We start from the raw sequence: 27,500 nt of genomic DNA on the forward strand, positions 1-27,500 counted from the left end.
TCCCACTTCCTAGGTGAAGCCTGATTACCTCTCGCTCTCCTACGAAATTATCGCTTCCTCATGTTTCTAATAATCATAGAACATCGATGGGAGAGGGGCAGTCGCCCAGCCACTGCCTGGAGTGGGGGGGAGCAGTCTCCCAGCCACTGCCTGGAGTGGGGGGGGCAGTCTCCCAGCCACTGCCTGGAATGGGGGGGGGCAGTCTCCCAGCCACTGCCTGGAGTGGGGGGGCAGTCTCCCAGCCACTGCCTGGAATGGGGGGGGGCAGTCTCCCAGCCACTGCCTGGAATGGGGGGGGGCAGTCTCCCAGCCACTGCCTGGAGTGGGGGGCAGTCTCCCAGCCACTGCCTGGAGTGGGGGGCAGTCTCCCAGCCACTGCCTGGAGTGGGGGGGAGCAGTCTCCCAGCCACTGCCTGGAGTGGGGGGGGGCAGTCTCCCAGCCACTGCCTGGAATGGGGGGGCAGTCTCCCAGCCACTGCCTGGAGTGGGGGGCAGTCTCCCAGCCACTGCCTGGAGTGGGGGGGCAGTCTCCCAGCCACTGCCTGGAATGGGGGGGGGGGGCAGTCTCCCAGCCACTGCCTGGAGTGGGGGGCAGTCTCCCAGCCACTGCCTGGAGTGGGGGGCAGTCTCCCAGCCACTGCCTGGAGTGGGGGGCAGTCTCCCAGCCACTGCCTGGAGTGGGGGGCAGTCTCCCAGCCACTGCCTGGAGTGGGGGGCAGTCTCCCAGCCACTGCCTGGAGTGGGGGGGCAGTCTCCCAGCCACTGCCTGGAGTGGGGGGCAGTCTCCCAGCCACTGCCTGGAGTGGGGGGCAGTCTCCCAGCCACTGCCTGGAGTGGGGGGCAGTCTCCCAGCCACTGCCTGGAGTGGGGGGCAGTCTCCCAGCCACTGCCTGGAGTGGGGGGCAGTCTCCCAGCCAGCCTGGAGTGGGGGCAGTCTCCCAGCCACTGCCTGGAGTGGGGGGCAGTCTCCCAGCCACTGCCTGGAGTGGGGGGCAGTCTCCCAGCCACTGCCTGGAGTGGGGGGCAGTCTCCCAGCCACTGCCTGGAGTGGGGGGCAGTCTCCCAGCCACTGCCTGGAGTGGGGGGCAGTCTCCCAGCCACTGCCTGGAGTGGGGGGCAGTCTCCCAGCCACTGCCTGGAGTGGGGGGCAGTCTCCCAGCCACTGCCTGGAGTGGGGGGCAGTCTCCCAGCCACTGCCTGGAGTGGGGGGCAGTCTCCCAGCCACTGCCTGGAGTGGGGGGCAGTCTCCCAGCCACTGCCTGGAGTGGGGGGCAGTCTCCCAGCCACTGCCTGGAGTGGGGGGCAGTCTCCCAGCCACTGCCTGGAGTGGGGGGCAGTCTCCCAGCCACTGCCTGGAATGTGGGGGGTAGTCTCCCAGCCACTGCCTGGAATGTGGGGGGCAGTCTCCCAGCCACTGCCTGGAGTGGGGGGCAGTCTCCCAGCCACTGCCTGGAGTGGGGGGCAGTCTCCCAGCCACTGCCTGGAGTGGGGGGCAGTCTCCCAGCCACTGCCTGGAGTGGGGGCAGTCTCCCAGCCACTGCCTGGAGTGGGGGGCAGTCTCCCAGCCACTGCCTGGAGTGGGGGGCAGTCTCCCAGCCACTGCCTGGAGTGGGGGGCAGTCTCCCAGCCACTGCCTGGAGTGGGGGCAGTCTCCCAGCCACTGCCTGGAGTGGGGGGCAGTCTCCCAGCCACTGCCTGGAGTGGGGGGCAGTCTCCCAGCCGCTGCCTGGAGTGGGGGGCAGTCTCCCAGCCACTGCCTGGAGTGGGGGGCAGTCTCCCAGCCACTGCCTGGAGTGGGGGGCAGTCTCCCAGTGTTCCATATATATGGGGAGGCTCTAAATCCGTAAGAGCAATACTGTACCTGGGGTGGGGGGGGAACTCGTGCTTTAGTCAAGGTAAGGCAGCTCTAGTTCCTTGAATTAAAAGCCCCTACTCAACACCAAGGTCCCTCTCACACAATTGTCACTATATACGTAGTATCGACGCTGCAGAAACAAGGGAGAGGACGTCACAGGAAATAAAATTCACAATACGTGTCCGAGGTCCGCCGCTCCTGGACCATCAGCTGTTTTTACCAACAAAAACACGGCCAGCAGCCAAAACACACACACACACACACACACACACACACACACAGTCACCTAACGTACGTGTATATGAGTGTGTGTGTGTGTGTGTGTGTGTGTGTGTGTGTGTGTGTGTGTGTGTGTGTGTGTGTGTGTGTGTGTGTGTACACACTTGCTTTGATCTTCCCCGGTATAGTGTACAAGTGCTCCCTGAAGTCACTGTGCCAGTATCAGAAACCTTAAAGTCTGTGTCGGTCACAGTAACCTGGTATTACGACTTCTTTCACTTGGTGGGTTTTATGTTACTCTATATATTTAGTTTCTCAGTGTTTTACTCTCTTATAGGGCTAAGTACCCGTGAGTCCGTCCTCCTTAACACCTGTGTTCGGTGCTAGTAGTTCGGGGGATTATATTCCCTGTGTTTTATGCTAGAAGTTCTTTACCCCTGTATTATGTGCTAGTGGTTCTGGGGATCATCTTCCCCACGGCACGGTCTCTGACCATGCCTCACGGCACGGTCTCTGACCATGCTTCCTAGGAAAAATACATAACGCATTAAAAACATTTATAAAGTACCAGGACAGTACAGGTATGTGTAAACCAAATGTAAGTGGATTTTGCAAGACTCGCTTGTCATCTTGCATGTTCGTGAAATAAACAAAAGATCAGGACTTACCCCAAAATGAAAAAAAGGGGAGGTACTGTCCTATATAAGGAAAAAACACTACATAAACAGTGTTGAAGACGACACTCTGACAGCTCTGGCTTGTAACTACAAGATCAATTATATACACTGAGAGGCAAGTTTACTGCTGTTTAACGAGTTTAAAGAATAACTAAGACACTTCAGACATTTAATTTGTATTAAATTAAGGTAATTAATTGACTAGGTTTTGGCTAGATGCCCCTCAGGAGGGGTCTTGGTGCTGAAGGGCTCTGGATACAAGGAACTGAAGTTAACCTCCCTTCAGATGAAACATGATTATTCCCATATTCCTTAGGCGCTGTATAATCCCTACGGGTTGAGTGTTTCCCCATGAATATTATTAATCTGACTACCGATAGTGAATGTACGTTAATAGTTGGTAGGAGTTACCACATCCAGTTCAAGTGTTGTAGCAAATGAAACAATACACAATGTACGGTAATAAAATTTTACGAATTCATTGACTCATCACGATGTATAAATTCTTGGGTAATTGGAACAACTTCATTATCTTCCTCAGTGCTGGAGGTAATGATGTTGGGAAACACAAGAAACAGAAGTTCCTGGCCAAGTACAAGGCAGCTACTGATCAGCGGAAATCTCCAAAAACTGGATCTAGTTCAAAACGCTGCCAGGCGATCTGTGGAGCTTTTGTTCCTTATCTTCGCCTTCATGGTGAAACAGCGCTCGTGAGCCGAAACACAGGAAGAGTTTCTGATCAAACGCATCCACACCAATCCAAGGTGAATTCTGTCATCAAATCTACGAATGAACCCGCTAGATCTGCCTCCCAGCCACAACCTTAGCTGAAAATGATCCTACATAAACTCTCCTCCCACTTACATGGAACTACATTGTCCCGAATGCAGTAACTCGCACGAATAACCCGAGAATATAAATTAAAACTATATTGGAAAATAGAAAAACCCAGAAAAATTATCACTACGAAGCTTTATTTAATACTGCTGACCTAACTTCCAGGAATTTCCAAATATTTACTACAATTTATCAGAGATCGGGAGAGGAGGGGAAGTCTTCAATGAATGTTGCATGTCAACAAACTTCTGCACTGGTTATATTTTTGCAACCATGAAAATAATCTTGGTATTCAATGTAAATGCGAGGGAAACGGGGAAAAAAGGGAGAAAAGCAGTTCCTGACCAGCCGGTCTGTGGTTCGTACGTCGGTTTACGTGCAGCCAGCAGTAACAATCTGGTTGATCAGGCCCTGATCCACCACGAGGCTTGGTCATGGACCGGGTCGCGGGGGCGTTCACCCCCGAAGCAAACTCCAGGTATACTCCAGGTAAGGGATGGAGGCAGGAGAGCAATATAAATACACACATTCTCCTCTCATAGTATTCACCAAATACTTATGGAACTTTAAATAATTAATTTTGCTCACGTTATGTTGAACTAAACCCTATATATGTGACATTTATATGTCACAGCTGTCTAACAACTAACATTCCTAGACTAGACGCCGGATCACTTCGCATACACCAGCCTCACATCTGACATTTTCACCTTATGCTTGTGGCACCTAGAACTCTCAGCATCAAAAGTCCTGGCACTGCACTATAGATTTACAGCACATACCTGGCACTCTGTAGACTGCACATCCTGCTAGTAATATCTATTCACTCAAGACACCTCACAAATATAACTGGCCCCCCTCATAGCTTGATACAAATATCTCTGGCCTTAGCAATTGATTCTTCATTGCGTGATCTCCATATTCTATAGTGACTAATTTACTGTTGCTAGTTTAACTCTTTGTAGCTCCCTTTCCGCTAAATACCTAACCCTTCGTCCCCCTCCAACACTCCCATACAACCACAACTACATCCAGCCAAAATAATTTTTTCCAATATGACAGTATTGAGGTGTAAATAAGACACGACTTCGCAACGACACAAACATGAGACGACGACAAAAGAATAATAGATCTGAAGGTTATCATTTGCATAAGTTATATGTGAAGAATTAACAAGAACATTCCACGGGGCCATCCTTGGGAAAGTAGGTTGTGAACGGAAAGCAAGGAAGAAAACACCGGTGAAATACAGCTTCACAGTCTCCAAGCAACGTAAGTGCTGCTGCTACTGAGGAAACTGCCTACGACAGCTGTGGGAACTAGAACTATCACAAAGCGTATCGAGAAAAGCAGAGAGAAACTGAATCACATGTCAGTATCGCTGATACAAACACTGTCAAAAGTGTTGGAAAATTAACTGAAGAAGGAACTGGTGGAACAGTACTTCTATTATGTTTTCTGATGTTTTTGTTACTCCAAAATAAACTCCTTCTGGAGACTGACACACATACTTGCTGTCTATGGTTTGTAAGCAATGCAGCATTGCTAAGACCTTTTAAAAAAAAAAAGACACAGACGAGGAGGGTAAAAGCTAGGCATTGAACCAAAAGAAAGACCTGGGATCTTTCATCTCCGTGACCATCTGACTGGAGACACAATCAGCAGTATAACATCTGCAGATACACCAGGCTGACCAAACTAAATTTCCTTCAGGTCCCCAAAAGTGTCATTTAGGACTCTGATTGCAGTGTATGCATCTTGAGACTAGAGGGGGATAAATGCATTATGAGGAAATATTAGAAGAACTGAGTCCAGCGTCCTTAGGCTAGTAAATAAGTGGGGCAGACATAATCCAGACATACAGAACATAAGGGTGGGATGTACAGGCTGAATAGGGACAGGTTATTTGATATGCCAGAAGCACAGGTGGACACTAAACACATGAGCAACAGAGGCATTAGGAAACGTTTCTTCAGTCACAAGGCAGCAAGACAGGATATGACTTGGATAAGAAAGTATTGTAAAGCAATTCTGTGCACAGTTTGAGGAATGGATGAGTGTCCCCAAGAGGATAAGAAGCAAAAACTCCATTCAATTTCCCCAGAGTATCAATATGTCGCGATATAAACCTCCACACCCATCCGAACACCCACCCACCCGAACACCCACCCGCCCGAACACCCACCCACCACTCACATCTTACAAAGACTACAATCTTTACAACTTCCGCATGTACACCTGCATCTCAAGGCTCTCATGTGCGTACGTACATGCGGATTGTATGTACAAAGACAGGGGGGGAGAGGGGAAGAGAAGAGAGAGGGGAAGAGAAGAGAGAGGGGAAGAGAAGAGAGAGGGGAAGAGAAGAGAGAGGGGAAGAGAAGAGAGAGGGGAGAGGAGAGGGAGAAGAGGGAGGGAGGGAGGGAGGGAGGGACAGGGGGAGGAGAGGGGAGAGAGGGGAATAGAGGGAAAAAAAGGGGAGAGGGAAAGAGAGGAAAGAGGAAGAGGGAGAGAGAGGGGAAAGAGGAAGAGGGAGAGAGAGGGGAAAGAGGAAGAGGGAGAGGGGAAAGAGGAAGAGGGAGAGAGAGGGGAAAGAGGAGAGAGGGGAGGAGAGAGGGGGAAAAGGAAAGAGGAGGAAAAGGAGAGAGGGGAGGAGAGAGGGGCGAGAGGCCCACGTGCACAAGCACGCACACAAACACGCGCGCGAGCGCACACACACACAAGCGCACGCACACACCAGTAAACAGGTCACCAGGATGCTGACCCAGAAATTAATGGCAGTGTGACTCCTGGGAGAAGTTTGTAAAGACTTGAACGAGGAAGAAAAAGAGATTCAGAGAGAAAGAGCTGTGAGGACAAGGACAGGCAGAGCTGACACAAGAACAGGCCTCTGAATCGTCGCGATGACAGTGCAAGCTAAGATGTCTTAAAAAATATCCATAAATTGTTCAGCTTGTTTAGAAATCAATTAATATCATATTCATGGCAATCACCAGACTCGTGAAGGGGAGGAGAGGGAAGGAGAGAGGAGGAGGAGAGAAGTAGAGAGAAGGAGAGGGAAGGAGAAAGAAGAAGAGGGAGGGAGAACGAAGGAGAGGGAAGGAGAACGAAGGAGAGGGAAGGAGAAAGAAGGAGAGGGAAGGAGAAAGAAGGAGAGGGAAGGAGAATGAAGGAGAGGGAAGGAGAATGAAGGAGAGGGAAGGAGAATGAAGGAGAGGGAAGGAGAATGAAGGAGAGGGAAGGAGAATGAAGGAGAGGGAAGGAGAATGAAGGAGAGGGAAGGAGAATGAAGGAGAGGGAAGGAGAATGAAGGAGAGGGAAGGAGAATGAAGGAGAGGGAAGGAGAAAGAAGGAGAGGGAAGGAGAAAGAAGGAGAGGGAAGGAGAAAGAAGGAGAGGGAAGGAGAAAGAAGGAGAGGGAAGGAGAAAGAAGGAGAGGGAAGGAGAAAGAAGGAGAGGGAAGGAGAAAGAAGGAGAGGGAAGGAGAAAGAAGGAGAGGGAAGGAGAAAGAAGGAGAGGGAAGGAGAAAGAAGGAGAGGGAAGGAGAATGAAGGAGAGGGAAGGAGAATGAAGGAGAGGGAAGGAGAATGAAGGAGAGGGAAGGAGAATGAAGGAGAGGGAAGGAGAATGAAGGAGAGGGAAGGAGAATGAAGGAGAGGGAAGGAGAATGAAGGAGAGGGAAGGAGAAAGAAGGAGAGGGAAGGAGAAAGAAGGAGAGGGAAGGAGAAAGAAGGAGAGGGAAGGAGAAAGAAGGAGAGGGAAGGAGAAAGAAGGAGAGGGAAGGAGAAAGAAGGAGAGGGAAGGAGAAAGAAGGAGAGGGAAGGAGAAAGAAGGAGAGGGAAGGAGAAAGAAGGAGAGGGAAGGAGAAAGAAGGAGAGGGAAGGAGAAAGAAAGGGAAAGATTTACTAAGTAAAAATTTTTGAAAGAAAGCTGAAAATTAAGAATGTAATGGTATCTACGAGAAAATGGATCAGTGATGTAGAAAAGCGAAATTTGAATTCAATGAGAAAAATAAATTCAGATAAGCGTTATGCAGTCTACCAGATGTATTGAAGCTGGAGAAAAACTGTAGATGAAATACATATTGTTTTCATTTATCACTTTTTTTGTTTCTTCCCGAAGATCACAATACTAGACGACACCAGTAACCAAGAACATGGTAACTAAGATCCAGGAAATTATATCCTCCAGAGACTGAACATCCTCGCATGGATTTTGTCGGCAGCAGCTACCAGTCATGAAGGACCCCCCCCCCACAAGATGGAGCAGGCTATGACTTCATACCCACCTTGTACCTCTTCGAATAAATTGTTTTTGGCCCGACTGGAGAGAATGACTATTTTAGACTTCTCCTTTGAGTAGTGACTCAGGAGTGGTTCAAACAGATGGCATACTACGGTGAGTGTGCTGGCCGACAGATGAACTCAAGATGGAAGCACCGGTAACGCAAGTTTTTGTTCAACACTGTGTTAGTAGCAGAGTGAAACTAAATCAATAACCCTTTAGAGAATACTTCAGCAAAAATCTTGAAAATAAGACTTTTTATACTAAGAGATGTGTAATACAGCTTGCCAGATGCAAGATGTTCCTACCCATAACACGGGATCAGTGTAGTGCTTAGTTACGTCAACTAATCACTTGCTTACTTAAGAACCAGGTGGTGATGGCGTCATGCTAAGAACCAGGTGGTGATGGCGTCAAGCTAAGAACCTGGTGGTGATGGCGTCAAGCTAAGAACCTGGTGGTGATGGCGTCAAGCTAAGAACCAGGTGGTGATGGCGTCAAGCGAAGAACCAAGTGGTGATGGCGCTAAGCTAAGGTGAGGACCAGGTAGTGATGGCGTCAAGCAAAGAACCAGGCGGTGATGGCGTCAAGATAAGAACCAGGTAGTGATGGCGCTAAGCTGAGAACCAGGTAGTGATGGCGCTAAGCTGAGAACCAGGTAGTGATGGCGTCAAGCAAAGAACTAGGTAGTGATGGCGTCAAGCTAAGAACCAGGTAGTGATGGCGTCAAGCTAAGAACCAGGTGGTGATGGCGTCAAGCTAAGAACCAGGTGGTGATGGTGTCAAGCTAAGAACCAGGTGGTGATGGCGTCAAGCTAAGAACCAGGTGGTGATGGCGTCAAGCTAAGAACCAGGTGGTGATGGTGTCAAGCTGAGAACCAGGTGGTGATAGCGTCAAGCCAAGAACTAGATGGTGATGGCGTCAAAAACATAAGAACCAGGTGGTGATGGCATCAAGCTAAGAGCCAGGTGGTGATGGCATCAAGCTAAGAGCCAGGTGGTGATAGCGTCAAGCTAAGATCTAATGGCTGACATCGCTTTAAGCTAAGAGTCGATAGTCGACCTTGCCAAGCTAGAAAGTCAAGGGTCGACCTCGCCAAGCTAGAAGAGCCAGGGAGAGACCTCGCCAAGCTAGAAAGAGTCAAGGGTCGACCTCGCCAAGCTAGAAAGAGCCAGGGGGTAGACCTCGCCAAGCTAGAAGAGCCAGGGGGTAGACCTCGCCAAGCTAGTAAGAGTCAAGGGTTGACCTCGCCAAGCTAGAAGAGTCAATGGTCGACCTCGTCTAACAACAGACTTCTAAAGTTGGTAATGTCCACAAAAATTAAACAAATAAAGGATGAAGCAAGCAGAGCAAGGAAGGCAGGGTCACGCACCTCTACCTAAACTTGGCACTGAAGGCTCCACTAATAGAAAACGGGACATGCACCTCCCTGGTTACGTTAAGACTGGGACAATTGTATATATTAAAAATAACAGTTTAGAAGCAAAGTGTGAAACTGTCTGGACAGAACTATGAAACATACGCGAGAGAGAGAGAGAGAGAGAGAGAGAGAGAGAGAGAGAGAGAGAGAGAGAGAGAGAGAGAGAGAGAGAGAGAGAGAGAGAGAGAGAGAGAGAGAGAGAACGAACTTTATATTTCGGCCAAGAAGACCGTCTTCAGCTGAGGCTGAAGTACGCAGATCACTCTTCCGTTTTATTTCAGTGTTTTATCACTTTGTATCAGTGTTTACGGCGTCCACGCACGCGCGCACGCGCACACACGCACACACTTATACTGAAAGGTAGAAAATGATAAAGATGCCCGCAACGGATGATAGGAAGAAAAGGAGAGAGAATCACGAATAAGGCCATTAAAAGAGACAATGAAAGGCTGAAGCGACATTAAGAAAAAATGAAGCTGCAGACATTTCTTCTTTGCAAACAAACCTGTGCAACGATAGAATAATAATATAAGAAAGGAGGAGCACTACTGCAGGCCTGCTGGTCTATCCTAGGCCCTCCCAGCTCTCTCCCAACCACACTTCTCATTTGCTTGTCTAACCTATTTTTAAAGCTCAATGACACTACTCGGGAGTTTGATCTACTTATCCACAACTCTTACCAAACCTCTGTTTTTCCAAATTGAACCCATTGCTTCAAGTCCTGTCTTGGTTAAATATTTTTAACTTTATTTATATCCTTTTTATTTATTGTCTTTCATTTATTCACCTCAATCATATTATTCTTAAGTCTACACCTTTCTAGTGTGTGTAGATTCAGTGCTCTCAGTATCTTTATAGGAGAGATTTCTGATACATGGGATCAACTTTATCATCCTTCTTTATGTTTTTTCTGCACATGTATGTCCGTTCTGTAATATGGTGACCAAAACTGCGTAGCAAAGTCTAAATGAGGCCTAATCAACTATATATACAGTTGAAGTATAACCTGAGGACTCCTGTTATTTATACTTCTTGATATGTAGCCAAGAATTCTATTCGCTGTTTTGCAAACACTTATGCACTATTGTCTTGGCTTTAGATTATTGATAACCGGAACTCAAATCTTTTTCACATTCAGATTGAGGCCTACATTAAGTTTACAAGTGCCATGGTTATTCTCTTTTTCCAGGCTTAGACCTTGGCATTTGTCTATATTAAACTGCATCTGCCACTTCTTCGACCACTGCATCAACCTATCCAGATGGTCTTGTAGCTCTCTAGTGTCATGAGAATTAACCCGAAGGCTTCTTTTAGTATCATCGGCAAACTTGCTTATGTTGCTATTTATTCCCTCATCTATGTCGTTTATGTATACTGTGAACAATAGGGACCCAACATTGAGCCCTGCAGAACATCGCTTGTGACGCATCCCAACTCTGATCCTTATTTATAAAAACTCTGTTGCCTATCTGTCAACCACGCCTCAATCCAGGAGAAACTTTCTCCTGTTCCACGTGCCTCTAGTTTCAACAATCTCCGATGTGGAACTCTATCAAAAGCCTTACTGAAGTTCACATATATTATCATATTCATTACCATGTTCTACCTCCTCAAATACCTTAGTGAAAAAAGTAAATTGATTAAGCAGTAACGCCCTTTTGTAAAACCGTGCTGAGATTCATTATCAATATATGTCTTTGAAGGTGGCTTCGAAAGGTTCGGCAATTCCTGATTCCATGAATTTTCCCCAGAATGAAAGTTAGGGTAACCCGTCTAAAATTCGAAGCTAGGACCTGTCTCTTGCTTTGTAGACAGGTATCACATTTGCCGTTTTCCACTTATCCGGCACTATGACAGTTTGTAGTGATATGTTGAGAAGACTAGTTAATGGTTTGCTAAGTTTCTCCATACATTTCTTAATAACCCGTGACAACAGTTTATCAGGGCTCGGAATTTCTTTATCTTCCTGCGTTCAAACTGAGAGGAAACCAAGTGTCGAAGATTGTACACATTTTTTTTGTCACTGTCATTAAGCTGACCTGAGAAACCCTTAAGCGGGCCTATCTTGTCCCTAATCTTAACCCTATATACCCGAAAGAAATATTTAGGGTTATTCCAAGAATTCTTTACGACTTTAATTTCATAATCTCTTCTGACTTTATTCCTTTTTTTTATTTCTCATTTTAATTGAAAACATAGATTTCTTAAGTTTCCCTCTCCTCTTCTGATTCTCCTATAAATGCTTCTCTTCTGATCTATGAGATGTTTTAATCAAGTGTTTATCCATTAGGGGTCATTCTTGTTAGATCTAATTTCCCTGTTGGGAAGGAATTTTAAATTAATGTAGTGGTAACACGCATTTGCAAATATGTAATTACACATACACTGGTTTAGGAACAGGTATAACGGCCCACGAAGGTACAAGAGAGCAAACCTAGCAAGCAGCAAGTTAAGAGGCAGGACCAGAAGTCAAGACTCGACACACAGCCACAAAAAGGGCTAGTACATATGTACGTGAGTACATACGTAAGCGCGCACGCGTGCGTATGCCCACACAGGGCCCCCCCCCCCCTCTCCCTAATTTTCACCCAGGAACATTAATTTTTATATTTCCCTGAACTAATTAGGTAGGTAAATTCTTGAGCGTTTCATTGTTATTGCAAGATGCACAGAGATCACTCGTCTTTAGGGTCAAATATGATCATTGTCGACCTGTATTAACACTTAATAAAAGTAAAAGTGAAGAAAGTGAATAAACATTCACAAAAAATCTACGGACCTGACGCGCCAGGTTTCACTAACTCCATTTTCTCTCATAGTGTGTAAAGAAAACTCGTCTGACCCGTTCAACAGTCGAAGCCACTAAATATTTATGTCCAGTATTTCTTTTTTTCAGAAAAAAAAAATCACGAAACTAAACGTATTACTTTTTATTCCTTAAACGTGGTTAAGATTTTTATATGAAAATATTACACTAAGTGAGGGCATTTTGATTCAAAGATTTGATTGGTTACGCTCTGAATCCATACGAGATCAGAGCTCTCCCATTAATAATAATAATAATAATAATAATAATAATAATAATATGTACTTACAAGCGAGTGCTTGATGAAGAGTAGTAAAGACATGTACCCTGGACCCCGCTCTGGACACGGGGTCCAGGAGGGAGATTACTCCATTGTTACGTCACCTGGAAGAACAATAAAATGGAATTAGTTCTTCATCCACTCAGAGAAAATTACTGATATACTCATTGTTGTTACATTACATTCATTGCGAGAGCCTGGTCGTGGACCGGACCGTGGGGACGTTGGCCCTCGGAACCTCCCTCCAGGGACTAATCAAAGAACCTCCCTCCAGGGACTAATCAAAGAACCTCCCTCCAGGGACTAATCAAAGAACCTCCCTCCAGGGACTAATCAAGGAACCTCCCTCCAGGGACTAATCAAGGAACCTCCCTCCAGGGACTAATCAAGGAGCCTTCTTGAGGTAAATTACTTCTAATATACGACTCAGCTGCATCTCTTCCTTTGATGATAATATCCTCTGACACGTATAAATTTATTATTATAGGTTGGATATCTAGGTTATATTTGGCAAATGTCATCAGTATTTTATTACTGTCAAACACCATTATTTATATTAAAGATGAACGTTGTAGAAGTGTTAACATTCACATTATAACAGGAACGGTTAATCGTAGTGATACTGAACGAAAATTCGCCGTGTCAAAAATTTCCCAAAGTAAATGGAGATACAAACTCCTGCAAGACACTTGACTATTGGCAACCTTTCTCGTCTGTGTTATTTTTTCTTCTTACGAACAGATACGCAAAAAAAATGTGGGCAAGCGCGTACTGACACATGCACTCTGACACACGCGTACACGTACACACACGTGTACACACACACGTACACACACACGTACATGCACACGTACACACACGTACACACACACACTAACACACACACACACACACACACACACACTAACACACACGTACACACACACGTACATGCACACGTACACACACACGTACACACACAAACACACACAACGTGTACACACACAACGTGTACACACACACACAAACACACACACACACTAACACACACACTAACACACAAACACACACAAACACACAAACACACACAAACACACAAACACACACTAACACACACACTAACACACACAACGTGTACACACACACACACACACAACGTGTACACACACACACACACACACAAACACTAACAGACACACACCAACACAAACACACACACACTAACACACACACACACACACTAACACACACACTAACACACACACACAAACACACACAAACACACACACACACACACTAACACACACACACTAACACACACACTAACACACACACTAACACACACACTAACACACACACACACTAACACACACACACACACACTAACACACACACTAACACACACACACACTAACACACACACACACACACTAACACACACACACTAACACACACACACTAACACACACACACTAACACACACACACTAACACACACACACACTAACACACACACACTAACACACACACACTAACACACACACACTAACACACACACACTAACACACACACACTAACACACACACACTAACACACACACACTAACACACACACACACTAACACACACACACTAACACACACACACTAACACACACACACTAACACACACACACTAACACACACACACTAACACACACACACTAACACACACACACTAACACACACACTAACACACACACACTAACACACACACAGACTTACGTCACCCGCGTCAATACGTGTATACAAGAGCTAATAATAAGAACTTGAGCCGGTTCCTATTTCCGGCTCCTCCATTTAAGGATCTCCAAGTTCTTGTTTATGTAACATTTATTTGACAAAATTATGGTCTCCTATTCAGAACTTCAGAGGAAGAACAATTAAGATGATAATCTCGATTTATGAAGTTGCAAATCTAACCACGCAAGTCTATATATTCGTGAATTTTAGCTATATTCCTGAAGAAAAATTAACGGCTGGTAGACAGCTTGAGGAAGGTGTGAATGACTTACAGATAAACAAAGTTTAAAATAAAAGGAGACGTGGGAAAATAATAATGGAAAAACATTTATTGTAGTTATTCTTGGTACGCTGATTCGATAAATTTGTAATCAAGAAGCATTGGAACCCATCTGTTGTTTGTGTCAACAGATGGGTTGATATATTCTAAATATTATTGTAAGCATTATTAATTTCACTGAGATTTTATGTTATGCCGGGGCTAGTATATTACAGTGATGCCGGGGCTAGTATATTACAGTGATGCCGGGGATAGTATATAACAGTGATGCTGGGGCTAGTATACAACTGATGCTGGGGCTAGTATACAACTGATGCAGGGGCTAGTAACACAGTGATGTCTGGGCTAGTATATAACAGTGATGCCGGGGCCAGTATATGTCAGTGATGCCGGGACTAGTAAATAGCAGTGATGCCGGGGCTAGTATATAATAATGCCGGGGCTAGTACATAATAATGCCGGGGCTAGTATATAACAGTGATGCCGAGGCTAGTATATGACAGTGATGCCGGGGCTAGTGTATAACAGTGATGCCGGGGCTAGTGTATAACAGTGATGCCGGGGCTAGTGTATAACAGTGATGCCGGGGCTAATATGCAACACCTGACTGAGACAGTCAAGTTACTCAGCCTGTGTCATCACTGCCACAGCAAAGACAGCAGTTTCCTTCCTCACACAAACACTGCTGATGAGTGCGTCAGGTGCTCGCAGAAATGATTACTATTTTTTTATTACATTGACTAATGTCCCCTTTTTCTTATTTTCTCACAATTACATGTAAGTACACGTGAGCATGCGCGCGTCCTGAAAATTCGTAATAAACGAATGCGATAATTCAAATGCAATGCCATGAGTTTACCCGTTATTTGGTGGCCCTAACATTACAACTCTTTACGAGTGCAGTTATATCAGATACCTGCAGAAATGGACCTCAGCGGAAAGTCGAATTATAATAATAATAATAAATATATATATATATATATATATATATATATATATATATATATATATATATATATATATATATATATTTTACAAACACATATATATACATATATACATACATATATACATACACACATATATACATATATACATACATATATACATACACACATATATACATACACATATATACATACACACATATACATATATATATACATACACACATATATACATACATACATACACACATATATACATACATACATACACACACACACACACACACACACACACACTGAATATACAAAAATGAAAAGGGACTCGAACCACAGTCCAACGTTATATCCTTGAGCCACGAAACTTCGAATAAGATTTTACATATACTTGGTTGTATCAGCAGTACTCACTCTCTCTCTTACCACAGCTCCAGCTTTTATGGTATGTCTATTCTCATATCCATCAAGGCGACAGAGTCGGTTAACTCAGTGTAATTTGTAATTAACAAATGTCCGTTAAAACACGCAAGAATATATGTGGAGTGGAACCATGGTGCTGGCAGGTAGTAGGCCCAGTTCTAACCTGTTTTTCTGAACCTCTTTCATAATTGTTACCTTGCGTACACACTAGTGGCACGTCAAGTCATATCAGCCGCTTGCCTTCCCTAAATTCTATTTAATGTGCTCACACAGTCATTTTAAATGTCCAAGCCCTCAGCATTCACAATCTCCTAAATTTCCCCCTCCCTCACACCCTTTCCCTTAGACACTTTTTTCAACGACAACTAATCCCTCCTCTCCACCTTCAGTCTATACGCCCTCAATCATTCTATTTTCCTTCTACTCATCTAAATGTCCAAACCTCATCAACAACCTTTTCATATCAACACAAAATGTGTATCTGTCAATTTCCTTTCATTAGTAAGAATAATGGAAGTGTAATATAGAACACGTGACTAAAGGAAATTCGATCATAGTCATTCAGGGTGTGGTTTTTATCCATCCTGTTCGGAATATTCGATTTCCCGAGTTACGTTACGGCACAGGCTGTATGTAGGTTTGGGAAAGTTTTCATGTACCTCTTACTGTCATTATTAAGCTCGTTCTTCACTGTTAGGATGTAGAAGCTAAACAGCTCTGGTAGAAGACCTGGTGGCTGCTGCTCACTTGTACTTCCCGTAAGTTGTTAAATATTTTACCACTTCTGAAGTCCATAAATGTTCGCACGTTCCTTTTTTCCAGGTTAGCAGAAACATTACTTATTTACCACAGTTAAAATTAAAGTACCTAAGTTCTCTCTTCTATTAGCAATTCGCGGCAAGAAAAATCAGGCGATTTGCTTTCAAATGCGCCAGGCAAGTCCACTTTGTTGAGGAATGCCTTGTGTTCCCACCAGCTGAAAGATAGCATGTTCACTGCCTTGCGAACTTTATTTAAGCACCTTAAGAGAGCAGTCATGTCTGTCAGGAACACCAGGGAGCGAAAGAACTTGTCATGTTGCAGCTGCTCTAGAGTGGTGCGCCTTGCCAATATCCTCATTCTGGTGGAAGTAGGGAATTTTGTCCAAGAGAAATGTTAAAGACACTTTCCTGTACTCAACCAACCGATACCAGAGTGCGCTGGGAGATTATTTAATTCTATATTCAACTCATGCAAGTAATATAAGAATTTATTATATCTGTGGGATTTATTGTCGCGTTTTCTGATTTCTCATGACTGCCCATGACATAACTCGTCTTTAAACACTTCATAAATTAGCACTTTTTGGTGTATGATATAATAAAACCACATCAATTATCCTCTTTTAACCTGTCCAACTACGCCAGTTATTGCTTTTGCCTCTTTATGATACAGAAACACTTAAAACCTAGAGGTAAGTGTTATACTAAGCTATTTTTAATGGTTTGTACCCGTCTTTATATGTCGTACTTTGTTTTATTCTTGAACGGAAGGTTTAAGTTTTTCCAGTGATAGTTTAAAATTTCCTTGAATTGTCTCGTACACAAACGCATGCACAATGGAGATTACACTCCTCTCAGAATCCTAGTGTAAACATTCTGAAGCCCTTCAAAATGTCTGCAGAAGATTCTCCTGTCTATTGTTTTACACTTTGGGATGTGAATTCGGTCGTGATATATTACTTTTTTATTTTTTTTGTAGCCAAGACTAACACTCAAGACTAGGGTTCAGTCAAATAAAAATTCCGGTATTCTATCATCTTGCATTTCTGGTCTGCTTTTTTTAACCAAAGCAAAAAAGCGAGAGAGATGATGTTGCACCAAGCCAGGTCTTGGTAGCATAGGAATATAGCACATACTGCAGATTATACTTTGATTATGTTACACTAGTAGCCATTTATCCCCTGCATACTAACAACCAACTTCTGCACACTACCATCACCTGTGCACAACCATCACCAGCTCACTAACAATCATCATCTACACACTGGTCGGCTGGTAATTTGACTTTGAAGACAATCGACTACACGAAGGTTATTAAATGCATATAATCTGTTCACAATCAGTCAAATATACTTCAACATTCGAAATATGAATGAAAGTAACCTCTCAGTATATATACACAGATACACATCTCTGAGTATATATCCTTCCTGTTCACACACTAAGCCCAGATATTTTGTATGAAGTTTAAAAGCAAACAGTACTTATTAAAGTGAGGGACATGTTACTTAAAAAAATATTAGATACATTATCTGGATTTTACTTAAAATTTAAATACTAAAAAAGAGAGACTTAGTAGAAAATAATAACTAGGAATAGTTAAGTTTTATTTGCAATAGTATGCATACCAACACATGCAACTAAACAGTTTAAGGTCATAATGGAGGTGTTGGTCACCAGGATTCGAAGTTTAAATTGAACTTGAATTTAGTCAACACTAATATAAGGTTCAGTTTGACATACAAATTCACCACTCAAACACGATGTATCACAAAAAAAAACAGAAGAGTTTCGCCATAACAAAACGGCCCCGGAAGCAGCACTGCGCTGGGTGGGTCCAAAGTAAACATAGCCACAACAATGTAGTTTAAATTGTTTCTTTTCACGCTCTGTCGAGGGACACACTTAAATTGTTTTTATTTGGCTCTAATTAGTCTTGTTTATCTATGTCCAGCAAATTTGTATAATCTTATGTTATTTCCTTAAACTAATTATTAAGCAGTCAGATTTAATTTAAAGCTGTGTTGATATCATTAGACACACAAGTGTGAGCTCACTTAGTTGAACGCTCCTAGTTACGGTTGGGAACTTCGAATCTAGATTTCCCACCTTTTTTGCCTTTCCTCTTCAATCCTCTTAGTTACATGCTACTGGTTCCATGCTTCTAAATAAGTCTAGTGTCTATCTTTAAAACTATGTCGAGTGTACCACCTCTCGTTCCTCAAGTAGGTCACTTCATTTTGTGACCATTATATGACTTACGTCTTGACGGTTTTTAATCTGTCTCTGCCTGTCTTCTCAACTCCTGAATATCTTGAACGTTTATAATCCCTGCTCTTTCAGTCCTATGAAATGGTCAGGCTCAGTTCTCTCCGTCAGTCCTTGCCAGACTGCCGTCTCAGAGCCTGGACCAGACTTGTTACAAACTCACTCACTGTGTGTGTGTGTGTGTGTGTGTGTGTGTGTGTGTGTGTGTGTGTGTGTGTGTGTGTGTGTGTGTACTCACCTATTTGTACTCACCTATTTGTGGTTGCAGGGTCAGTCTTAGCTCCTGGCCCCGCCTCTTCACCAGGTTGCTACTGGGCCCTCTCTCCCTGCTCCATGAGCTTTATCAAACCTCGTCTTAAAACTGTGTATGGTTCCTGCCTCCACTACGTCATTTTCTAGGCTATTCCACTGCCTTACAACTCTATGACTGAAGAAATACTTCCTAATATATCTCTGACTCATTTGTGTCTTCAACTTCCAATTGTGGCCTCTTGTTTCTGTGTCCCCTCCCTGGAACATCCTGTCTTTGTCCACCTTGTCTATTCCACGCAGTATTTTATATGTCGTTATCATGTCTCCCCTGACCCTCCTGTCCTCCAGTGTCGTCAGGCCGATTTCCCTTAATCTTTCTTCATAGGACATTCCCCTTAGCTCTGGAACTAACCTTGTCGCAAACCTTTGTACTTTCTCTAGTTTCTTGACGTGCTTTATCAAGTGCGGGTTCCAAACAGGTGCTGCATACTCCAGTATGGGCCTGACATACACGGTGTACAGTGTCTTGAACGACTCCTTACTAAGGTATCGGAATGCTGTTCTCAGGTTTGCCAGGCGCCCATATGCTGCAGCAGTTATCTGGTTGATGTGTGCTTCCGGAGACATGCTCGGTGTTATAATCACCCCAAGATCTTTCTCCTTGAGTGAGGTTTGCAGTCTTTGGCCACCTAGCCTATACTCGGTCTGTGGTCTTCTGTGCCCTTCCCCTATCTTCATGACTTTGCATTTGGCAGGATTAAATTCGAGAAGCCATTTGCTGGACCAGGTGTCCAGTCTGTCCAGGTCTCTTTGAAGTCCTGCCTGGTCCTCATCAGATTTAATTCTCCTCATTAACTTCACATCATCTGCAAACAGGGACACTTCTGAGTCTAACCCTTCCGTCATGTCGTTCACATATACCAAAAATAGCACTGGTCCTAGGACCGACCCCTGTGGGACTCCGCTCGTCACAGGTGTGGGTGTGTGTGTGTGTGTGTGTGTGTGTGTGTGTGTGTGTGTGTGTGTGTGTGTGTGTGTGTGTGTGTGTGTGTGTGTGTGTGTGTACGCATGCGCACGAACTCGCATGCGTGCGTGCAGGGTCTAGTCACAGCTCCTGGGTCTTCTTCTGAACTTATCACTCGCCAGATTCACGCTTTTCTAGGCTCATGGGCTCTATCATACCTATACTTAAAATTATATTTGGAGCTTGCCTCCACCACCACCACTTCGTCATTCCTCGCTCTAACCAGCCTGGGACTGAAGAAATTTTTCCTGACATCTCCGTGGCTCATCTGTGTAACTTCCAGCTGTGCCCTTGAGTACCTGTTCTTCGCCTCTCAAACAGCCTGTCATTGTCCATCCTATTAATTCCGCTTGGTTACAGAGGTTATTCGGTTTATGTAAACCTCTGGCAATATACCAGGAACTATGTTCACGACCTAAATCTTTATGTTATGATCTAGGTCTGCATCCTCTGTCCCCAAGTATATACTCCGTGATCGGTCTTCCTCCTCTTTCCTAAATCTTCATAACCTTGTATTTTCTGGGGTTGAATTCAAGCAACCACTTATCTGACCAATCTTGTAGTTCGTCCAGATCCATTCGTACATTTCCCTATCTTCATCTGTTTTTATTAGTTTTTTTATTATCAGTAAACAGGGATACAGTCACTCGTCGTTTCCTTTCGCTGAAGTACTCTGTGATCCACCAGATTACGTTCCCTCTTATTTCTGTCTACATTTTAAGTGTTTTCTCCACATTCTTGTGGGGTACAGTATCAAGTGCTTTCTTGCAGTATAAGAAAATGCATTCTCCCTTTCCCCTCCCTCTTTCCTTCCTTCCTGCCTCCCTCCCTCCTTTCCCCCTTCTCCCTCCCTCTCTCTCTCCTCCCTCCCTCCCTCTCTCTCTCCTCCCTCCCTCCCTCCCTCTCTCCTCCTCTCCTCCTCCTCCTCCCTCCCTCCCTCCCTCCCTCCCTCTCTCTCTCTCCTCCTCCCTCCCTCCCTCCCTCCCTCCCCTCCCCTCTCTCTCTCTCCTCCTCCCCTCCCCTCCCCTCTCCCTCCCCTCCCTCTCCCTCTCTCCTCCTCCCTCCCTCCTCCCTCCTCTCCCTCCTCCCTCCTCTCCTCTCCCTCTCTCTCTCTCTCTCTCTCCTCTCTCCTCCTCCCTCTCTCTCTCTCTCTCTCTCTCTCTCTCTCCTCTCCCTCTCTCTCTCCTCTCCCTCTCTCTCTCTCTCTCTCTCTCTCTCTCTCTCTCTCTCTCTCTCTCTCCTCTCTCTCTCTCTCTCCTCCTCCCTCTCTCTCTCTCTCTCTCTCTCTCTCTCTCTCTCTCTCTCTCTCCTCTCTCCTCCCTCTCCTCTCTCCCTCTCTCTCTCTCTCTCTCTCTCTCTCCTCTCTCTCTCCTCTCTCTCTCCCTCTCTCTCTCTCTCTCCTCTCCTCCTCTCTCTCTCTCTCTCTCCCTCCTCCTCTCTCTCTCTCCCGCTCCTCTCTCTCTCCTCTCCTCTCTCCTCCTCCCTCCCTCTCTCTCTCTCTCTCCTCCTCCCTCTCCTCCCTCCCCTCTCTCTCCTCCCTCCCTCTCTCTCTCTCTCCCTCTCTCCTCCCTCCTCTCTCTCTCTCTCCTCCTCCTCTCTCTCTCTCCTCCCTACCTCCCTCTCTCTCCTCCCTCTCTCTCTCCTCCCTCCCCCCTCTCTCCTCCCTCCCTCTCCTCCTCCCTCCCTCTCTCTCTCTCTCCTCTCCTCCTCTCTCTCCTCCTCCCTCCCTCTCTCTCCTCCCTCTCTCCTCCCTCCTCTCCTCCCTCCTCTCTCTCTCTCCTCCCCCTCCTCTCTCTCTCTCCTCTCCTCCTCTCCCCTCTCCTCTCTCTCCTCCTCCCTCCTCCCTCTCTCTCCCTCCTCCTCCTCCTCCTCCTCCCTCCTCCCTCCTCTCTCTCCCTCCCTCCTCCTCCTCCTCTCTCCTCTCCTCCTCCCTCCCTCTCTCTCCCTCCCTCCCTCCCTCCTCTCTCCCTCTCCTCCTCCTCCTCCCTCCTCCTCCCTCCTCCTCCCCTCCCTCCTCCTCCCTCCCTCCTCTCCTCTCTCTCTCCCTCCCTCCCTCTCCTCCTCCCTCTCCCTCCCTCCTCTCTCCTCCCTCCTCTCCTCCCTCCTCCCTCCTCTCTCCCTCCCCTCCTCTCCCTCCTCCTCCCTCCCTCTCTCTCCTCCCTCCCTCCCTCCCTCCCTCCCTCCTCCTCCTCTCTCCCTCCTCCCTCCTCCTCCCTCCCTCTCCCTCCCTCCTCCCTCCTCCTCTCCCTCCTCCCCTCCCCTCTCTCCCTCCCTCCTCTCTCTCTCCTCCTCCCTCCTCCTCCTCCTCCTCCCTCCTCCCTCCTCTCTCCTCCCTCCCTCCCTCCCTCCCTCTCCTCCCTCCTCCTCCTCTCTCCTCCCTCCCTCTCCTCCTCTCTCTCCTCCCTCTCTCTCCTCCCTCCCCTCTCTCCTCCCCTCCCTCTCTCCTCCCTCCTCTCTCCTCCCTCCCTCTCTCCTCCCTCCTCCTCCCTCCCTCCCTCCCTCCTCTCCTCCCTCCCTCCCTCTCCTCCTCCCTCCCTCTCCTCTCCTCCCTCCTCTCTCTCCTCCCTCCTCCTCCCTCCCTCCTCCTCCCTCCCTCCCCTCCTCTCTCCTCCTCCCTCCTCCCTCCCTCCCTCCTCCCTCCCTCTCCTCCCTCCTCTCCCTCTCCTCCTCCCTCCCTCCCTCCTCCCTCCCTCCCTCCCTCTCTCCTCCTCCCTCCTCCTCCCTCCTCCTCCTCCCTCCTCCTCTCTCTCCTCCCTCCTCCTCCCTCCTCCCTCCTCTCTCCTCCTCCTCTCTCTCCTCCCTCCCTCCCTCCTCCCTCCCTCCCTCTCTCCTCCTCCTCCCTCCCTCTCCTCTCCTCCTCCCCTCCTCCTCCTCCCTCCTCCCCTCCTCCTCCCTCTCCTCCTCCTCCCTCCCTCTCCTCCCTCCTCCCTCCCTCCTCTCCCTCCCTCCTCCCTCCCTCCTCCCTCCTCCTCCTCCTCCCTCCCTCCCTCCCTCCCTCCCTCCTCCTCTCTCCTCCCTCCCTCCTCCCTCCCTCCTTCTCTCTCTCCTCCCTCCCTCCCTCTCTCCTCCCTCCCTCCTCCTCCTCCTCCCTCCTCCCTCCTCCCTCTCCTCCTCCCTCCCTCCTCCTCCTCCCTCCTCTCCTCCCTCTCTCCTCCCTCCCCTCCCTCCTCCTCCCTCCCTCCCTCCCCCTCTCTCCCTCCCTCCCTCTCTCCTCCCTCCCTCTCTCCTCCTCCCTCCTCCCTCCTCCCTCTCCCTCCCTCCTTCCTCCTCCTCCTCTCTCCTCCTCCCTCCTCCCTCCCTCTCCTCTCCTCCTCCCTCCTCCCTCTCTCCTCCCTCCCTCCTCTCCTCCTCCCTCTCCCTCTCTCTCCCTCCCTCCCCTCTCCTCCCCTCCCTCTCTCTCCTCCCTCCTCTCTCTCCTCCTCCCTCTCTCCCTCCCCTCTCTCCTCCCTCCTCCCTCCTCTCTCTCCCTCCTCCTCTCCTCCTCCCTCCCTCTCCTCCCTCCCTCTCTCCTCCCTCCTCTCTCTCCTCCTCCCTCCCTCTCCTCCTCCTCTCCCTCCCTCCTCCCTCTCTCTCCCTCCTCCTCTCCTCTCTCTCCTCCTCCCTCTCTCTCCTCCCTCCCTCCTCCTCCTCCTCCCTCTCTCCCTCCTCCTCTCTCTCTCCTCCTCCTCTCTCTCCTCCCTCCCTCCTCTCTCTCTCTCTCCTCTCTCCTCCTCTCTCTCTCCTCCTCTCCCTCCCTCCCTCTCTCTCCTCCTCCCTCTCTCTCTCTCTCCTCCCTCCCTCTCTCTCTCTCTCCCTCCCTCTCTCTCCTCCTCCTCCCTCTCTCTCTCCCTCTCTCTCTCTCCTCCCTCTCCCTCTCCCTCCTCCCTCTCTCTCTCCCTCCCTCCCTCCTCTCCTCTCTCCCTCTCTCTCCCTCCCTCCCTCTCTCTCTCTCCCTCCTCCCTCCCTCCCTCTCTCCCTCTCTCTCCTCCCTCCCTCCCTCTCTCTCTCCTCCCTCCCCTCTCTCTCCTCCCTCCTCTCCTCCTCCCTCTCTCTCTCTCTCCTCTCCCTCCTCCTCCCTCCTCCTCCCTCCCTCTCTCTCTCCCCTCCTCCTCCCTCTCCTCTCCCTCCTCCCTCCCTCTCTCTCTCCTCCCCTCCTCCTCTCCTCTCCTCTCCTCCTCCCTCTCTCTCTCTCCTCTCCCTCTCTCACTCCCTCTCTCCTCTCTCTCCTCCCCTCCTCCCTCCTCTCTCTCCCTCTCCCTCCCCTCCTCTCCCTCTCTCTCTCTCCTCCCTCTCTCTCCTCTCCTCTCTCTCTCCTCCTCCTCCCTCTCTCTCTCTCTCTCCCCTCTCCTCTCTCTCTCTCTCTCTCCTCCTCTCTCTCTCTCTCTCCCTCCTCCCTCTCTCTCCTCCTCCCTCCCTCTCCTCTCCTCCTCCTCCTCCTCCTCCCTCTCCTCCCTCTCCTCCCTCCCTCTCTCCTCCTCCCTCCTCTCCTCCCCTCCCTCCCTCTCTCTCTCCTCCCTCCCTCTCTCTCTCTCCTCCCTCCCTCCCTCTCTCATCCCTCCTCTCTCTCTCCTCCCTCCCTCCCTCTCTCTCCTCCCTCCTCTCCTCCCTCCTCTCCTCCCTCCTCCTCCCTCTCCTCCCTCCCTCTCCCCTCCTCCCTCCTCTCTCTCCTCCTCCCTCTCTCCTCCTCCCTCCTCCTCCTCCCTCCCTCCTCTCTCTCCTTCTCCCTCTCTCCCTCCTCCTCCTCTCTCTCCTCCTCCGTCTCTCTCCTCCCTCCCTCTCTCCCTCCCTCCTCCCTCTCCTCCTCCCTCTCTCTCTCCTCCCTCCTCCTCCTCCTCCCTCCCTCCCTCTCTCCCTCCCCTCCTCCCTCTCCTCCCCCCTCTCTCTCCTCCCTCCCTCTCTCTCCTCCCTCCCTCACTCTCCTCCCTCCCTCTCTCTCCTCCCTCCCTCTCTCTCCTCCCTCCCTCTCTCTCCTCCCTCCCTCTCTCTCCTCCCTCTCTCCTCCCTCCCCCTTTAATTACTTCTGGTACCTTGCCGGACAAATCACGCAGGTTTCGCGAGATGTTAGGCTGAACATGTTACATTTGTAATGATTTTTATCTGGTAATATAAAGGGTCATGTTATGTTTCACGAAATCGTATTAAGATATACCTAGCTGGATGAACCTTATTGTAGCCAGTTGACTGAGTGGCTTACGCACTGGTCTGCAGTTTTAAAACTCACTTGCCTTGGATTAAATCCTTGCCGTTCCTTTTTTTTTAAGGGTCATAAGTTGAAAGTGTTGGAATGTAATTGGAATATCACTGATCTTGAATTCAGTCAACTACTGTTGCACAGTATTAGCGAAGGTCGTATGAAAGGATTGGTATTGCGACGCCTGACGCCAGAATAGACTCAAGAATCCTTATGAAACTTCATCTTTACTCCAATATTAAACTCGGTTACGAAGACAGTCACTGCATTTAAAAATTATATCAAGTCTTGGGCAAACAGAGTTGCATGAAGTTACATCCGAGAGCAATGACTGACATGCATGAAGCAAAAACTTGGATGCAAAACGTAAGTCTGTTACTTTATCAGTTGAAGTAACTTGTGTCAACCCCTTATACACACAAAAAAAAACACGCGTACACACGCACACACGTACACACACACGTACACACACGTACACACACGTACACGTACACACACACACGTACACACACGTACACGTACACACACACACACGTACACACACACACACACACAAACACGTACACACAGAAAAGTGAAAACCCGGATCCTAACATTCAGTAGTTATCAAAAGCCTGATATGCTAGCTAGCTAGCTAAGCGGGTGGCTGGGGGTGGAATGGTGAAGCTGGTACTCCACCTTACTATTTACACATTTAGAGCGACTAGGACATGTTCAACCGATAAAAAAGCAGGGAGAGAATCTGTGGTAAACGGACGAAGGAGAATATAGATGAGAAAGTGAATATGGAGATGTGAAGGCAAAAGACGACAGAAACAGAATTAGGAATATAGGGTTGTGAAGGAAGTTATGATGGCGCGTCATATACAGCGAGGCCAAAGTCTCGTTAGTGCCAAGATGTACAGTGCCAGAGAACCTGGGTGATGGGGTAGGTATGTTCGGAGGGAAGGTGGAGACAGGAAATGGAACAGGTGAATAGGAGGGGTAACTGAGCAGTACATGGGGAAGGGGGGGGGCAAAAGGGAAGAGAAGAAATGGAAAGCAAGGGGACGAAGGAGAGGAAAAGAGAATGAGGGATGGTAACACGCAAGAGCGAAACTCACTAGCGCAAAACAAATGAAAAATCACAGCAACACACCTACGTCTGCGAAAAGTCATATTATTAGACGCAAAATTAAATTTTCTACTGCCCACAGATAAACATGGTAACACCTGCTATCGCACCGCGTCTCGAGAGACCTCGGCAAGGTTGAGCGAGTCGTATGGTGGCTCCAGCTGTCATATGATTACCACCACCTGACTGCCACCTGGCACCACCTGTGCCCCCACCAGTGGTGATATGCAGGGTGAACATACAAGGGCACCTGGGACTATAATTAAATTTAATTTTCTAAAAAAAAAAGTGGGTACATTACGCATGACCTGAGAGACACAAAAGAACGTTCAAATAATGGAAAGCCGCTAAACAAGAATATTTTTTTATATATTGTCATAGGCTTACATTCACTGGACTAGTGCACACATTTTCTAATCATGAAGAAATTGTTGCATGCCTCATTCTAAATCTAAACCAATAACTGCTGCACGGGAATGTGTGCTTAACGCGTTGATTACTGTATATCATTAAATACTTATTTTTTGTTTTAAGATTATGTATCATATGTAATATTTATAGAGTGGGATATTTTTGGTATTTTTTGTTGATCACTGTTAGAAGATTTGACTTGGGTCTCCATGAAGACTAAAAAGGTACAATATCGTAAATGGAATGATGCACAAATAACCCGCACATAGGAGAATGAAACTTAGTGACGTTTTGGTCCAACTTGGAAAACCAGGTTGGACCAAAACTTATTAAATTTCAATAACCAGTTAATGGTCCAAGTCGGGCCAAAACGTCATTAAGTTTGATTCTCATATGTGCGGGTTATTTGTGTAGTCTGGGTCTCCATCTTAGATACAAGTCTCTTGATATCCGATTGATATGGTATGAGGGTAGCACGAAAAAACTGTCAGGTGTTTAGTGAGAGGTGCAAGAGGATTGCATTTGACATTTCAGTGCAGAGAAAACTGATTACCAGAAAACTATACCAAAGATTCAAGCAGCGCACACTGGCCTTTTTAAGGTGAGGATACTTCGCTCCTGGCATTGGCTTCCAGAACTCTGATGTATATACCAATTCGGTGGTTCCAAAAGCTATGCTTCTACTGTAGTGAAGCAGCTGTCGTGACCAGGGCTGTCGTA

The 27,500-nt window shown here is 47.3% G+C and overlaps 1 protein-coding gene across 6 annotated transcripts in view; it reads right to left on the minus strand.

Moving 5' to 3' along the window:
- The window catches only part of tn (tripartite motif containing protein thin), a 229,547-nt gene that overhangs the window by 87,894 nt on the left and 114,153 nt on the right, over positions 1-27,500 (minus strand). For all 6 annotated transcript variants that reach the window (XR_008408914.2, XR_011392868.1, XR_008408911.2 and 3 more), the window contains exon 2: positions 12,388-12,482. The gene's annotated coding sequence lies outside the window, so the exon portion shown is untranslated. The remainder of the gene's footprint in view (positions 1-12,387; positions 12,483-27,500) is intronic.

Source organism: Cherax quadricarinatus, chromosome 37 (assembly GCF_038502225.1).
Source record: "Cherax quadricarinatus isolate ZL_2023a chromosome 37, ASM3850222v1, whole genome shotgun sequence".
NCBI lineage: Eukaryota > Metazoa > Arthropoda > Malacostraca > Decapoda > Parastacidae > Cherax > Cherax quadricarinatus.